Consider the following 17619-nt stretch of genomic DNA (forward strand, 5'->3'; position numbering starts at 1 on the left):
GAAAATAGTAGATCACTAATTACTCTTTAAGGAAGAATCCTTTCGAGACTATGACATGTTAATGCTGAATCTTTTCTCTATATAATACCTATTAAATAATTCTTATGCTGCTTGTTTGTTCCTTTCATGATCATACTTTATATAATCTATCAACAATTTAATTTTTATAGTAACTTTCATATGGTCTATATATCCTTGTACTGCTATGAATTGAGTTTTTCATTTTGGATTAAAGAGAAAGAGTTCTTTTCTAGAATTAAAAGATCTTTCCCTATATCCTTTCCTCATTTCTTCCATCTGTTTTTATCACCTTCCCTTCTTTATTATCTTTTTTAAAAAAGTTATCTATAGATTTAAACCTTGCAGGGTTGGAAAGGGTAGATTTAACATGGAGGTATGTGTGAATTTTCATACTGTGTGGTCCATTATTTTACCAAATAATGGAAGCAATTTTTTGCTTCAAAGACTTTAGCAGAATATTTATGTTGGAACTCGTTGTTCTTCAGTTTTACTTACTGAAGTAAGAATCATTATCCTCATTTTGCAGGTGATTAAACTGAAGCTCAGAGAGATTAAATAGTGCATCTAAAACCTTCTGAATGTGGATATCCACACACATCTGCTCAGCATCAATTCTCATGATTTTTTTTTTCTATGCCATACTATGTCTTCCTTTATCCTAAAACATAGGATTATGAGATATCAGAGATGAAAGAACATTTGAGATTACTTATTCCAGCTATGTCAGTTGAGGTTTTGGGAAACTGTAGCCTGGGAGAATTAGATCACTTATAGTCATGCAATTTATAGTAATGTAATATAATGTAGAGCCATGTAACTTAGAGTCACATAGCCACCTTATGATTGTGGTTGCTTTCTTTCATATTTCAGGAACTGAAAAATTGGCCCAAAATCTTTGGCTTACCAGGTTTGAATAAAAAGACAGACTCTTAAAATGGGATGATAGATTAGAAAAGGATGCCCCATCTGAACAAATGAATATTTTGTTGCAGTAAATCTGCACCCTGGCTTCAATGTTGAATATCAGGGTACAAGAATTAGAGGTGGACATTAACTCCCCATATCTGCTTCAACTGCACACTTGTGGGCTGTGTACAAATTCATAGACCACTTACAATAGATCTTCACATAGATGAGACGTTTCAAAGACCTTTCTTTGGTCTCAAATGGCATCCCTTTAGCATAGGTCACATAGCATTGCTTTGTTTCTCTAGTCTCCATTTTGTGTCTAGAGACTAGAGAAACAACTGATATGTTATTACACCTAGGGCACTGCTTGCCGCTTTAATTTTTGTTCTTAGAAACAGCTTGGTCTTATGCCAATATTAACAGAGCTTTCATCCTTAGGGCTCTAAGCAGGCAGTCCAATATAGTTATATGAACTGCTAACTCTATTGTGATAAGTTCTTTCTCAATAGGCCTTTCAGGGTTATATTCGATTACACTTTCACTCATAGGATTTCAACATTGTAGGCCAAAATTGGACATCTTGCATATGTAATATATAAAATATAGAATATATAGAATATAGAATACATAATACAATATATAATATATTATTTTATATTCTGCAATGAATTTTAATTCAGAAGTAAAAAATTGGAAATCTTGCATATATGATATATAAAATATATAATATATAAATGATATTATTTCATATTCTACAATGAACTTTAATTCAGAAGTAAACCTAGTAACTCATATGTCCCTAAACTAGTAGTTCTCAAAGTACACTCCCTGATTCAGAAGCATTAGAATAACCTTGCCACTTGTTAGAAATGGACATTTTTGTGTTCGCTGCTGTGTGATTCTGATGTGTGCTGACATTTGAGATCAGATCTCAAACATTCCACATGACAACTGCACATGATGACCCACTCATTTCCAATTTTGCCCTACACTTGCACATCTTTGTGCCTTTGCTTAAATGGTTCCTTCTGCCTCATCAGTCTTTTCCCACCATTTCAGATGTTTCACTCATTCTTTTGAGTTGTATCAAAAGGCAGTTCTTTCTAGCTTTCTCTAATCAGTATCATGATGTGTGCAAAGTCTTCTGCTTATACAGCTTAGCTTATATCATGCCTTGTGTAAAGCTATCTGTGTTCATGGTTATGTCCCACTGCAGTGGACTGCAAGGTTTACTTGTGGTGAAAGCTCTGTTCCTTTTGTACTATTCATCTGTTTGGTCTTAGTTTCCGTCTTTCTTTTTTTTTTAAATGGAGGGTAACATCTTATTTCTCATAAGATACCTCATGGGATCATTTCTAAAGTTAAAAGGCTTATTGAATGTGAAATGGATAATAACTAGTGACTAATTTTATTAATGGCTACTATATAAGTGTTTATTGAACCAAATAAGATTTTAGGGTTCTTAGATTCACCTATATAGGTCAATATCCTTCCTGTTGATAATTTTAAAAAATGAAAAGAGAAGAAATTGTGAAGAATCCATGGAGAAACTCTTTTTCTTTTATTAAAGAAAATTTATTACTACATTTAGAATATAATCTCAATATTAAATCTGCTTAGAATAGGATCACTAACATGGTAGATTTTTTTTACATATAGAATTATAATTTTTTAGAGGTGTTCAAGATCATAGAGACTATCTAAATAAAGAATTTGGAATCTCTGCAAATTGGCCTTTACTCTTTAAAGATGGCTTTAAGACAAGATGTTTCTTGTGCTAGACGTCAGCTTTCCTTAAACACATTTAAGTGTAATTAATTATAGAAGTTATTAGGTCTTCTATTATAGAAAAAGATGGATCTGGAGACTCAGAACACGATATGGGCTGAACTACAAAAGTTTATCAGGGATTAAACTGAAGTCAAATGGGTACAGTAATAAATACAACTCTGGCCCAGTGAAGGAATGCTGGGTGGTGGGTATACATTGGAAATGGATATATTAATGCAAGTGAAATATCCCAAGAAATCCCAAGCATATCCAAAGCACACTTTCTCAATTTAATGTATAGGGCTAATTCTTTCTAAAACAGTATGAGTGTTTATATAATTGAGTTGATATTCTGTAAGGTGTTGTGGGATAACATGAACACATTCATAATTCAATATGTACTTAGGAAATGCTTATTTCATATTAATTGTCTAAAAAACTGAACACCATGCCAAAGGAAGGTGATGATGATGATGATGATGGCAACAATTATATTAATAATAATGCCATTTATTCTGCCGTTTCCATTTTCTAGGCTTTATACCAAGAACTTCACACACAAAAAATTGATCTTTGATAATTCTGTATTCAATACTAAATGGAAACTATTATTTCTCATTGTTTAGAGATGAGGAAACTGAGGCTCAGAAATGGTAAGTGATTAACCCCAAATCATACATGTAGTTGATCAGTATTCAAACTCAAGTACGGCAGACTTTGAAGTCTGTCAAGTGTTTGAACCATTTTGGAATGAGAAACAATAAAAATAATATGACCAGTTATTTGCCTGAAGGTAGATTTAGGGGACACAACTCAGATTTGTTTTTCTTCTTTATAAAAGTTTGGGGCTTTAATGAACAATGAAGTCCACTTTGATGTAGAGACTCAGCATATAGATTCCAAGGCCTTCCTGCTTCTGATTTTGAATCCTGCCTCCAGAACTTATTTGCTGTTTGATCATAAAAAAGCTAATTAGATACTTGGTGCTGATTTCTTATTTTTGAAAATGAGATAATAATATATGCCATATATGGAATTGTGGTAAAGACATTCTCTCTCTCTCTCTCTCTGTTTCTGTTTCGTTCTCTGTGTGTGCATATGTTTATATTATACCTGTGTATATATTTCTCTACATATATACATGTGTCATATATAAATATTAATATATATCTGTACATGTCTCTCTATGTGTCTTAAAATAATTTCTAGCACATAATAAATGCTGTGTACATTCTAGATATATCATCATTATCATCATCATTATACCTGAGTTTCCCTGCATCTGTTGCTTATACCAATGAAGTTTTTCTGTATTTTAGCTCAACATTGTATGAACTACAACAGTGAGACAGAAATAAAATTTCTTGAGCCTTGTAGGAAAAAAAATCCAATTAATATTTATAAATATTTCAGCACTGGATAATTTTTTTCTTTTCTTTTCTCCCAAGGCCCTCTGAATTTTCAAATTTCTAAGTGAATTAAGTCATTAACAGCCTAGGGCCTAATTCAAAGTGTTCACTGAAATAACTTAAACTTGTTACTGCATAACTTAAACTTTGTTACCCTCCAAAGAACTTCTTCCTACATTGTAAACTTAAACCCCCTGCCCCCACTACCATCCTGATATCAACTAGTACAAAGGCAAAAGCAAACTTATTTTTTAATAGCATTGGCTATATGCCACTAAATGTGACTATGTTTCCCTTCTCCAAATAGCATGTGTAACTTAGAGAAATTTAAAGGCATACTGAAAAAATAATGATGTGATGGAGATCATACCAAGTGCTTTTATTGGTTACATAGTAAAAACCATTATTTGCCAAGTTTGGAGAGGAAAATACTGCAATGGAATTTTTGGCCTATTTCTTCTATGTAAGGTTTACTTCACTGTTTCTAGCATCAGATAATAATATATATTACAGGTTTTAGAATATGAGCTCATTCTCAGTTATCATATTGTTTATTATGTTGTGGTTTATTGTTAAAGGAGTCTCTATACTCCCTTGGGTTAAATGTGACGATTGAAGAAAGGATCATTAATTTACTTTTGGTCATAATTCCCATAGGAAAGTAGACAGGTATATCTGAATCTGAACAGTAGGTTAATACTAAAATCAATTTATATCAGTTTACTCAAGAAGATTATCCTTTTCTGAAAAATATCAGACTAAGTTGCCTTCATTTACAAGGCTTTAATGTGCTCAATTTGAGTATCTTGAACACAGGGCAGTTAAATAGACGCAAAAATTTTGTAACATTCCAACATATTTGAATAGTTTAGTATAATAACATATCACTGCCACTGAAGCCCACTACTACTTATACATAGTCGTTCTTGGAGCACCTGGGTGGCTCATTTGGTTAAGCGTCTGACCCTTGGTTTTGGCTCAGACCATGATCTCACAGTTAATGAATTTGAGCCCAGCATCAGGGGCTCTGTGCTGACAGTGCCCTTGCTTGGGATTCTCTCTCTTTGTTCCCTCCCTCTTCCCACTTATGCTGTCCCTCTTTCTCCCTCTCTTAAAATAAATAAACTTTAAAAATTGTGATACTTTAATTTTTGAATAGAAAAAAAGAGTATCTATCTATGTGATGATCAGAAATTAGCTTCTTGTCATCTGCATTGCTAAATTTTATTTTATCTTTCAAAACAGCATTTGCAACAGAAGAAATTGTGTATGTTCTCTTGGTTAACTACTGGCAAAGTTATTTTTTCTTGAATATCATATTTTCTTTCTTCTTGAATATCATAGTATCTGTTTAAATAGATTTAGATTTATTTATTTATTTTGGAGAGTGTTGTTATTCCAGCATGGAAATAGGTTCATGGTATCTCTGCATTTGAATTCTCAACTAGAGAAAAAGTCAAGGTTGTGTCAAATTCCTCTACCCTTTCTTGTGTGATCCTCTAACTCCTTGGGGGTGCTTCACATTGTGACAACAGATGTATGCCACCTTTTAGATGCTATCGTCCCATTTGTCTAATCAGTCCTAATATCATAGCCATCAGATATGCTTCCTCTTATTGCTATCTGATTCCATTTATGAGGAGTGTCCTTCATCATTTTTATCTGATAACATAAACTGTGTATTTTTAAGACTGGTTCTTTTAAACAAGCCAGCTATTTCTCCTGTATAATGTATTTCTGCTCTGCTGTTTTTTGGGGAAATATAAATCTATTTTCTTTGTGTGAGGGGTTGTCTCTGAGACATAGAGTATTGACTTAGTTCCTACATGCAGTGGATAATTCAGGAGTTGAAAATGTGCATATTTTGTTGAAGGGATAATAAGCATTTACTATAAAGACAAAAAAAAAACCACACAGCAAATATGCACACAAACACATATGAGTACATGCACATACATATGCACACATACATATAAGACCATTGATGTTGGTTTGGGTGCATGAGACCATAGAGCAATCTGGATTGATGGCTACAGTTTAGTCATCTGATCTAATGACAGGTGCACACTTTCCTTGTTTATCTCTATGATCTATAAACTCATCAAGGAAATTTACCACTTGCTATTCTTGGGATAGACATGGAAAATTCCAAAGGTTTAAAAAGGAACAGGCTACTGGGGGTATGGATTCCATCTAAATAAGGCAAACTCTAGGCAATTTTCACTTTATATGAATAAGAAAAATGTATTACCAAGGCTCCCTACAATTTATATATATTTTTTTGTTTTTTGTTTTGTACCGTATCTTGTGTATTTTGATAGTTACCACAAAGTTATGAGTCAATGAAAGTTGTGATAGTCTCCATGAAAAATTGGAACCTAGTGTGGTTAAAAACAATGGCAACAAGTCACATAAGCATTACATGGCAGCACCAGTAAGCAACTAGTGCTTTGACCCCTAAATCACCAATCTTCATATTATACCTTTTTAAAAAAATCCATAATTTTAATAAGAAAAGATTTTCTGTCTTATTATGTGTAATATTCAAAAGAGCATCTGTGGCCTCTCACTTTGGCCTCACTGCTTCACTGATTTGACTTTACTTACAGACAGCTTGAGATGTCCTTAGTTCACTCATTTATTCAATGGCCATGTAAATGAACTAAGTTAGGGGTTGATTATCTGTATATACAATCAGGAAATCTTGTCATCTAAATAGATTATAAATTATAAATTTCTATTGACATAAATAAGTTACACATTAAAGTGGTCAATTAATTTGCCCATCTAGACAGTCTAATGGAAAAATATGGATACTAAGAGTATTACAAGAGTAGAATTGGACTTTTATATTGTTCCCTTGAATCAGTTGTTACATTACCACGCTAATCAAAGTAAATTATATAGTTATTTCTGTTGCTTCAGATATAATAATTACTCTGATGGATGTTTAACTTTGAAAAAGGAAGCAACTTATAAAAATAATGATAATGTAACAGTATGAACATAGCAGTACTTTGCCTCTCTTTTTACAGAGAACTACTATAATGTTTCTGCTTTTGGCAAGAAACAGTCTGTTCTATGGCCATGATGTGGCTCACTGATACAAAAGCAGCTAAGAGCATCCAAATGATATAATAGGAATACAATTATGGCTCTCAGAGAGTCTGTTCCATCACTAGTCATATCAGAATTGTACAGATTGAAGTAGTATGAGCACTTTTTTTGTAATTTAAATATATGTGTTTTCTACTCATGTCTGGGCAATAGTGGTCTCAGATTTGTACCTTAATTAGTCTTACAGACATTTTAGTGGTATATTGGCTTCCATTAATAAACAAACAATCTAAAGAAAATAAAAGAAACTACGTTTGCCCAAAAAAATGCTAGAATATCATATCATAAACAAGTACATTTGTGTCCAGGCACAACTATGTAAGCGTTTTAGGAAACAGGAAAACAAATCAAAGTCTTTATCATATGAAAAACAAATTTGGTTCTTAAAAAATAAGCCTATTTTGTCTTTATGCTTCAGGCTTTTATATCTCTGAGTAGATGACCTTAAGAAGATGAAAAAGTCAAAGAAATTCTATATATTTTAAAACATTAAAAATGAATTATTTAGTTATTATAAAGTATTTTGAAACATTAATATTTCCAGCCACATATTTTTGGCTGGGATTAATTTGCTAAAGGAATTAATTTGCTAAAACAAGAACTCTAAATTGATTACATATAATTTAGGAACAGATTAATTACACATTAATATATACACACTAAAGCAATGAATGTGGTACATATTACGATGCCAACAAAAATAGCTTTGCCAGAGACCACAGTATAGTGGCAACAATTTAGAATTTGTCCTATCTGACCCTGTTGTTAGTAGAAGGATATTCTTTAACATATCTAGGCCTAATTTAGTAGCCATAATAATTATAATACCTACATCTTGGAGTTGTTGTGAGGTTTATGTATAATAAAATAATCGTTAAATGGTTTTTAGGAGGGAGAATTGTTTCAAGAAAAACTGCTTATGCTTATAACCATAGGCATAATGGATAAAAGCCATTAATGATATTTTTAAACGGAAAATTCAACATGTAAATTGACATTTCCATAAATAGAACAACTGGAAGTACAAACTTAAGTTTTTAAGATTTCACCAAAGACTTTCATCGTGCTTTGTTAAAAAGAAAACAGTGACTCGAGCTTTTGGCATACTGGGGAGCTCGCATACCTATCAAAAAAAGCCTTGGAGATTTGTGAAAGGAAAATATTTTCTGCTGTTTTCAATGAGTATATTCGTCACTCGAACAGTTTTAAAAATAACCTCTAAATGCTAAGCAAGAACAGTTAAGGACATTCAGTCATACAGTCATTTTTCCATTCAATAAATATTTTTAACTGCCTACTATGTGTCAGAAATTGTGCTAGACTCAAGATGAATAACATATGGTCCCAGCCTCAGAGAACATATAATGTTTTCATGAAGAACTGCCAAGATCATGTCCTAAAAATTTTTTTCTTTTACATCCACACCTAGCATCAGATCTTTTAAGATCTCCAGAGAGGCTACAACTTTTCTATTTATTGATTCATTGAACAAATGTGAAAGCTGAATTATGTCTGGAAAAAATACTGTTCATTTCTGAAGGGATCATAAGGAAGACCTATTTAGGAATTTAGTTATAATATTTTTCAAATAGAAATTTCTTTGAGTTAGACATTAATGAGTCCATACCTTGCATAGCCAGAGTAGAAAAACCATACCATGTAATAGCAATTTAAGTAAAATTTGCTAGTCATCTCACACACACTATGAGTTAGCAAGCATATTTTGCTGATGCATTAAATTTCTAATTCTACAAGAACAGCTCTGTTTTAATGGGTCATAAAAAACAGCCATTTTGAACATTTTTTAATCTTAATAATATTTCTGTCTTGCATTTAAGAAATATTTCCATGGCCCATAAGTATTAATGTAAAAATATTCTCACTCCTTTATATAATGTTTTAAATTATCTTAGAAATTTTTTAGTTTTCTAAATTTTCTAAATTTTGCCAAACTCAATAGATATTTCTCTTGAAATTGTGTCAATTATACCTGTTAGTATATATTTGTATACTAGTATTCATTAGGTCAAAACTCATTTAGGTACTATTAATAGTTGTATATATAAGAATTATGTACAATAAGCAATTATTATTTGACGTCAGATTTTTACTTAGCAATGTTTCAGTTATGTTGTTGAATATCAAAATATATGAAATGCTTTTGCTTTAGAAAAATGTCTCCTTCTCAACCCCCATTACCACATCTCCCACTTCTGGAATATCTTCAAGAAGGCACTGAGAATAGAACATTAATTTAGAAGAAAGAAATTCGAAATGTAATTTGACTTATTTGTTTTTACCTTCTGGACATACCTTAGAACAAAGTAACTTAGAAGGAAAATTGTATTTTAAAATCTAAAATAGTAACTTTTCCATATATATCAAATGTAAACATTTTTGTCCAGAAATTCTGGACAGCTATGTGTATAAATAATATACAGAACATATATATATATGAGCATATATATATGAACACACACACATATATGTATACAGAAATACCTGTCCAAATGATAATCATAGGGTGTACATGGAAAATGATGAAGAGGAGTGTCCTTCACCAAAAAAGGTTATGCTTAGATATTTTATATGATCTAAGGGGTGTTGAGTTTAGCTTAAATAAAGTTTATAGACCCCAAACTTTGTAAACTAAATGAATCATACCAAGCAATTTTGAATATGTTGGTTCTGTTATGACTTAAGTCATAACTAAATTTTTACAAATAGCTTCTTCGTAAATCTAATATAGAAAGAAAAGACAGTATAACAAATAAGGACCACACAGGCTAAACAGCCTGACTTCAAATCCCAGTTCTATCATTTACTCTCTTTGTGACTTTCTCTGGGTGTCTCCCCATCTATAATTAGGGATGACTCCTTCTTCCCTTCCAAAAAAGTATCTTTCTTTTTTTAACTTTTTAAAAAATTTTTATTTCTGAAAGAGAGAGGCAGCATGAGCAGGGAAGGGTCAGAGAGAGAGGGAGACACAGAATCTGAAACAGACTTCAGGCTCTGAGCTAGCTGTCAGCACAGAGCTTGACACAGGGCTCGAACCCACAAACCATGAGATCATGACCTGAGATGAAGTTGGCTGCCCAACCGAATGAGCCACCCAAGTGCCCCCCCAAAAGTATCTTTCTTATTAGGGTTATTGGGAAGATTAAATGAATTAATACACAAAGAAGCACTTGGAGTAACATCTCAGTAAGAGCTCTTATTATCAATGCTCATGGATCCACAACTCTTAAAAGGCACATTTGGCTCCTAGAAAATAAAGTTGGTAAATCTAGAGATGCCTGGGTGGCTCAGTTGGTTAAACATCTGACTTTGGCTTAGGTCATGATCTCACAATTTGGGAGTCTGAACCCTGCATTGGGCTCTCTGCTGTCACTTCAGAACCTGTCTTGGGTTCTCTGTCTCCCCCCCATCTCTCTGAACCTTCCCTTCTCTCTCTCTCTGTCTCTCTCAAAAATAGATAAGCAAACATTTAAAAATGATACATTCAATAAGATACTCCATGCTATGAGTGCTTCCTATAAATTATTCATTATCAAATTATCTCTAGTTAGGCTTATCTAAAAGACCAGAAAAAGGAAAAATAATCTGAAAGTAAGCAAATAGTTTAAATATTATGCTTTCAAATATTCCCAAATATCTATACCTAGATATCCCTGTAACACTGAAATCAAACCAAACAGATATTATTCTCATTTCCAGTGATTATATGGGAGACATTTAAATGTTGGGATATCATTTTTTATCATGCTTTTCATGAAAGGAATTAAAATGGTTATTAATTAACTGCACAACTAATTTCAGACTGTGAATGCCAAAAGGGAAGTTGGCCAGCAGAACCACCCAATTCAAAGAGAACAGATTGTGATTATGTTCTCTTACCTTCTTGGCCAAGGTCAGACTTTAGAGACATATTTTAAGGAGTGAATGAGACTTCCATTAGACCAACACAAAAAGAATGGAATGTAGTTTCATTTTTAATTTATTTCAACTGGCAATGTCTTGGGTCAGTTTCTGAGGAACTTTTGTATGTTTAGTGAGCAAAAATTCAAGGGGAAGTTTTGTTTTCCAAGTCATGCAGCCATAGATCTCCTAGATTCTTTACCATAAAAATCAGTTATGAGAAGTTAGGTCTTGAAAGAACCTATCTAATTAATATAAGTTCCAGTTCTACCTAGTGTCAGAGGGACTTCAAATGGACAAAATAAAAAAAAAATCTCTGAAGAAAGTAGGTCATATCTGGGTAAAGAGCACACATAGCTGTCCTCAGACTTGCCTAAATATACAGAAATAAGAATCCCTGTTAAATCTCAAGTGAATTCAAAAAAACTGTCCACACAAACCAGAATTTGGATAAGTCAGAGAGTTACTATAATGGGGCCAATATTGTTCTAGAATTTTACATATTCTTAAGATATCTGTCAAGAGTTTAAATAAGTTACTTCATGATATTTTTGTCTCCATATCCATCTTGCTTGGCTAGGTAGACTGGAGGACCTCACACTGACACTAGCCTCTCACACAAGTACATGCCACAGATAGCTGGCATGGAGGCATGAGCAACAGTAAGCTTCTGATGTGACCAACGTAACAGCGATTATGGTCAACAGCTTCCTCTGCATCCCAGTGCCTATTCTTTTCTTTTTTTTCTTAGTGTTTATTTATTCTTGAGTGAGAGAGACAGAGCGTGAGCAGGGGAGGGGCAGGGAAAGAGAGAGACACAGAATCCAAAGCAGGTTCCAGGCTCTGAGCTGTCAGCACAGAGCCCAATGCAGGGCTGGAACTCACCAACTGTGAGATCATAACCTAAGCTGAGGTCGGACCCTTAACTGACTGAGCCACCCAGGTGCCCCTACCAGTGCCTATTATTTATGCTTCCCTTAAATAAGACCCGATGGAGGTTACCAAAACCTCATTTGATTTGAATTGATCAATCCCACCCTAGCCCAGGAACTTCAAAGCACTCTACCCACGAACCCTAGTAAAGGCATGTGCCCTATGTTCTGCCCCTCTCTCTGCCTGTATTCTGATTTGACCTCTCTCTGTGACCCCCTGAAGAATATGGTGTACTTCCCCTAGGATCTATGAGTAATAGATTTCTCTATATCATTTTCTTCATAGTTTGTAGTTGAACCATGGCTTACCATCCAAAACCCTGAGCTCCACTTAATAAATATTAATTTAACAAAGTCATACCAGTATCATAGTAAGCATATGACAATTTAAATATCATAGACAGGGACATCTGGGTGGCTGAGTTGGTTAAGTATCTGACTTTGGCTCAGGTCATGATCTCACAGTTTGTGGGTTCAAGCCCCATGTTGGGCTCTGTGCTGACAGCTCAGAGCCTGGAGCCTGCTTCGGATTCTGTGTCTCCCTCTCTCTCTGCCCCTCCCCTGTGCATGCCCCATCTCTGTCTCTCTGTTTCTCTTTCTCTCTCTCTTAGAAATGAATAAACAATTAAAAAATAAAAAATAAACCACAGATTAAAAAATTTTTACATAGGAAATAAAATTGGGGGCACCTCAGTGGCTCAGTTGGTTGAGAATCCAACTCTTAATTTCATTTTAGGTCATGACCTCACAGTTTGTGAGATTGAGCCCTATATCAGGCTCTGTTTTGACAGCTTGGAGCCTGCTTGGGATTCTCTCTTGTGCTCTCTCTCTCTCTCACTCTCTCTGCCTCTCTGCTCCTCCCCTGCTCACACTTGTGTGAATGTTTTCTCTCTCAATAAATAAATATTTTTAAAATCTTAAAAAAAGAAAAAAATAATAATAAAACTAACTTATAGCTATCGTTCAATACTATTTATTATAAGTCCTTGATAGTTCCCCCAAATTAAGGATTTCCACGATGTTAGCAGATATTCAAATTGATCTTGTCCTATTAAAATAGACCTGGTGAATGAAAGTAAATAAAAAATGTACTACAATTAGAGTATGAGGATAATTTTATTGCTACTATAGTTGAAACTGGTTGAATAATTTGTTTGGAAATTTGATTTATCTGTCCAAGAAGACATCAGAAGCAAAGACCATCCTGATTAGATTGACAGCTCAGAGCTACTGAAAGAATGGTTTGGACATTTATTCTGGAACAAATACAATACAGCCTTTAAGTCACACAGGGAAGTCATAACTTTGACATTATAGAGATATCTTTATTTTATTATTATTTTTAGTGAGGTGTTAAAAATAAAGGAGATCATTATGTAATAAATAAAAGGCTAAAGTCAATATTGAGTGAAAATAAACCATTTATGAAACTTTTTCTATAACAGAAATAACAATAGTGTATTAGTTTTTGCTACCTTTCACAGATTCACGTCACCACCTTCAATACATGAGTAAAGAATGTTTTTCTGACTGGATTTTTAATGTGTGAGTTTCAGAATGCCCAATGGGAAAATGCCATGTTCTCATGCTACCTATATCATTTTAGTTTGATTAAAATACTACACACACACACACACACACATACACTGACAGTCACACATACACACACGAATGCAGCAAATCCTACAGAACTATCCAAACACTTAGGTGAATTTGCTTATGGTTATTGTATTTGAGTAAATTTTGTCATTTTAAAAAATTTTTATTTTATTTGGGCAGGGGAGGGGCAGAGAAATGGAGAGACAGAATTCCAAACAGGCTTTGTGCTATCAATGCAGAGCCCGATGTGGGACTCCAACACAAACTTTGAGATCATGACCTGAGCTGAGACCAACAGTAAGATGCTTACCTGACTGAGCCACCCAGGTGCCCTAATTTTATAATTTTTGTTTTAATGGATAGTGGGCAGATTCAAGACAGCTGTAAACTCTGATGGCACCTCCATGAAGAAGTGGAGCCTATGACACCGCCTTGAATCTGGGTGAGTGCTCTGACTGCTTTGGCCGATAACATGCTGCTACAAAAAGGCTGTGGACAGGGGCTGGGGCTGGACCTTAAGTAGACCTTAACAGTGTCTACTTTCTGTTTCTTGGAACACTCTCTCAGGCAACTCTGAACCACCACATAAGACTTCTGAGCACCTGAGATTGCCATGCTGACTAGCACGTATAGACATCGTCCTTGACAGCCCCTGACCAAGCTCAGTCTTTGGTCATCCCCACTAAGGCCCCAGATTTAGGAGTAAACCACCTTGGACCCTTCCAAAGCAGCCCTGCCACTGAATACCAAAGTGGCCTTTACTGAAACCACATGGAACCAAATAGCCCAGCTGAGCTCTGCTTGAATTGTTGACCCATAGATTATGAGATATAATAAACTAAAGATGAGTTCTAAATATCTCTCATTGCTTATTTAAATCATATTTTCTATATAAGTGAAGCAAACAGAAACATTTTTGTAAATAACAGCTCTATAAATTTGAGGGAACTTACTGGGTTTCCTATGACAAATAGAACAGAATTCTTCCATATCTATCTTACAATTTTGTCTCCTTAAATTCAGAATAAATAAAATTATTAAAGAATTCTCAAAAAAAAAAACCAGAATAAAAGATGGAACCCTGTTTAAATTTCACCTTCTCACACAGGCCTTCCCTGACCAACCTGTTTGTACATCTTTCATTGATTTCCTTACTCTGCTTATTTTTATTTCATTACATTTATTGCTACTGACATTATTTAAATATGCAATTTCCACCTTCATTTTTGCATATCACCTTCCTGAGCGTACTCTATGTTGTTTCCAGCATAGAAGTGACTCGCACATAACAGCCTTAAATATTTACTGTAGAAGTAAAACTTTGTCCTTGGATATTTTACCTGAAAATTAGATTTTGTTTTAACGAATATAAATATGTCACTCCAATATTTTTAAAGAGAGAGGTATTCTGACATTGGATAAAGACAGAAATTTTTACTTTTCAAGAAATGATTAATATATGCATTTGATAATGCCTTTATTTTTAGGGATGCCTATTTACTTGATATACATTTATGTAGCCAAAGCCATTTAAAAATTAGATTACTGTTAAATATCATATTAAAACTTATAGTTCTCTCTAGAATTAATAACCAATAATTTTTCTTTGTCTTTCTTTGATTTGTGTTTAATTTACATGACAGTAAATTGTATATGAAATACTAGCCCCCATATTTCATGTGATTATCTGTATAACTCATGTTCATGAGGGTGTCAAGACATTTATTTTAGCACATGAGAGTTTACAATGGCATTGAAAGGCCACGTTGGTAGAATTAATTGTCTTATTTGACAAAGGGTAGAAAAAATCTAGAAAGCCTTTAAGTAAAAAGTGAAATTAACTTTAAAATGGCAAAACATACAGTGGTTCCCCATTTGGTTTAAATGAACACACTATTATCAATCTTTTCATAAAATCTCAGTGTGGTACCATTTCCCTATTAAATCTTTCTGCAAAGGGAGTGGAGTTATTTTGTATGCTTATCCTTTGTTCTTCTACCACTTTCTCTTTCCCATGTTTACATTACAAGGGGGAAGTTAAGAAAATAAAAGAGGAAGCCAACTGAGAAAGGCCACATAGAAAGAAGATTTGAAGCTTCAGGAGTAGGAGCAAGGAGAACAAATCCTCAAGGCATGTTGCTTGCTTGGCTAACAATACATTTCACTTTAAAATTCAGTTAAACTGCAAGAGAAGCCACATCATTATTTTCCTGAATTAATTTCTCTCTCCCATGCAACAATGACTGTTCTTCTTATCAACCACTTTCATAATGGGGAGTAAACAACCAACCACCTCAGCAACATATATTATTAAGATTCTTCCTTTTTCAGGCCAGCTGTCCCTGCAATTATATTTTACAAATACAATTCTACACAGCTCCTCTCAGTTGAACACAATAATGTAATTTTACTGAATGACTCTGCAGAAGGCCTAATTATTTCTTGAAGCAGGGCTCCTGATGTTATTTTGCATTTAATTCATGACCACATGCTGAAGGTTATTATCTGTACAGCAACCAATTGAAATGTTTTCTAAAAAATATTTCACATACTTTTTAACCTGTGACTTTTTAAAAACAGTTGTACTTTGCTTTGCTTCTTGAACATACCTGAAGGATTCAAATATAATAGAAGAATTAAATTATAAGCTGCACACACACACATGCACACGAACATGCATATATAGAGAATTAAATCAATTTTAATTCAAAAATACATATTAACTCTGGTATTATTGAAAGTGCACCTGTGTCATCCAATCAGTTACCTATATAGTTTATTTTAATAACAAAATTAACTTGTATATCTATGTCAGTGATTATAAAGTGTGTTATTCATTCATGGAGTCTTTTCTGAAAACACCAATTAAAAGCAGGGGTGGCTGGATGACTCAGTTGGTTTGGGCATCCAGCTCTTGATTTCGGCTCAGGTCATTTTCCCAGGGCTGTGGGACTGAGCCCCACATTGGGTCCTTCAGGTGCTTAAGATTCTCTGTCTCTTGCCTTCCCACCCTTAACTTGCACTCTCTCTCTCTGTCTGTCTCTCAAAAAATAAAATAAAAAGATCTCCTTTTTTTGAGATATCTAGATCTTATTCAAATTCTTTGTGACATCCACTATATACTATTCATCATATTATTTCCTTAAACTGTAGTAATTTTTTTCACAGAGACACACATATTGGGTGCATATAATGCATTATTTTCCATTTAAAATTATATTGATATGAAAAAATACAATAAAAGTAATAGTTAACATATAGGAAATTCTTAGTATGTACCAGAAATACATCACCCTTTAGTTATGTTATCTCCCTAAATCTTCACCATAGTCCTGGGTAAATATCTCATTTTACAGATACGAATTATAGAAGTTGGAAAGATTTAGTAGCTTGCAATAAAGAAAGAAACAAACAAACAGGTAGTAAATGGAGAGCACAGGACTCTAGTCAAAAGATCTGCTATCACAGATCTAATTCACACCACTCTAGGTGCTGATATTTATTTAGATTAGGTTTTTATTTACTGAGATATTGCTTGTGTGTGTGAACTTCATATATATATATGTGTGTGTGTATATACACATATATACATATTTATTTATTTAAAGGGTTATAAGGGTAGCATCAAAATTTCCCATATGGATGTTGGGTCTTTAAAAACAGGCAAAAAACCTCAGTAATAATATTGACAAAGTGCATTTCTACATTCTAGAATAGAGGTTGTAATAAAATTTATCTTTCTTATAAGATTTCTTTACCTGGGGAAATTAAATGTAGTGCGTTATTACCTATAGATGGCAATAAAAATGATCCACTCTCTGACATAATCCTTAATTATACTTGAGGGTAAAAACTATACTGTTCAATATGGAAGATAAAAATTATATTTAGAACAAGAATAAAAGAAAAAATAAAGCTACAAATGATAAAATAATAGTAAACTT

The 17619-nt window shown here is 33.6% G+C and overlaps 1 long non-coding RNA gene across 1 annotated transcript; it reads left to right on the top strand.

Annotated features, from left to right (window-relative positions):
* The first annotated feature begins 3258 nt into the window (after positions 1-3258).
* LOC144240581 (uncharacterized) lies at positions 3259-16348 on the top strand. Its single transcript, XR_013337764.1, has 3 exons — positions 3259-3353; positions 14039-14117; positions 15706-16348. It is a non-coding gene; the product is annotated as an uncharacterized LOC144240581 (long non-coding RNA).
* The last annotated feature ends 1271 nt before the right edge of the window (positions 16349-17619 follow it).

Source organism: Crocuta crocuta, unplaced genomic scaffold (genome assembly GCF_008692635.1).
Source record: "Crocuta crocuta isolate KB4526 unplaced genomic scaffold, BGI_CrCroc_1.0 scaffold6, whole genome shotgun sequence".
In the NCBI taxonomy this organism is placed as follows: domain Eukaryota; kingdom Metazoa; phylum Chordata; class Mammalia; order Carnivora; family Hyaenidae; genus Crocuta; species Crocuta crocuta.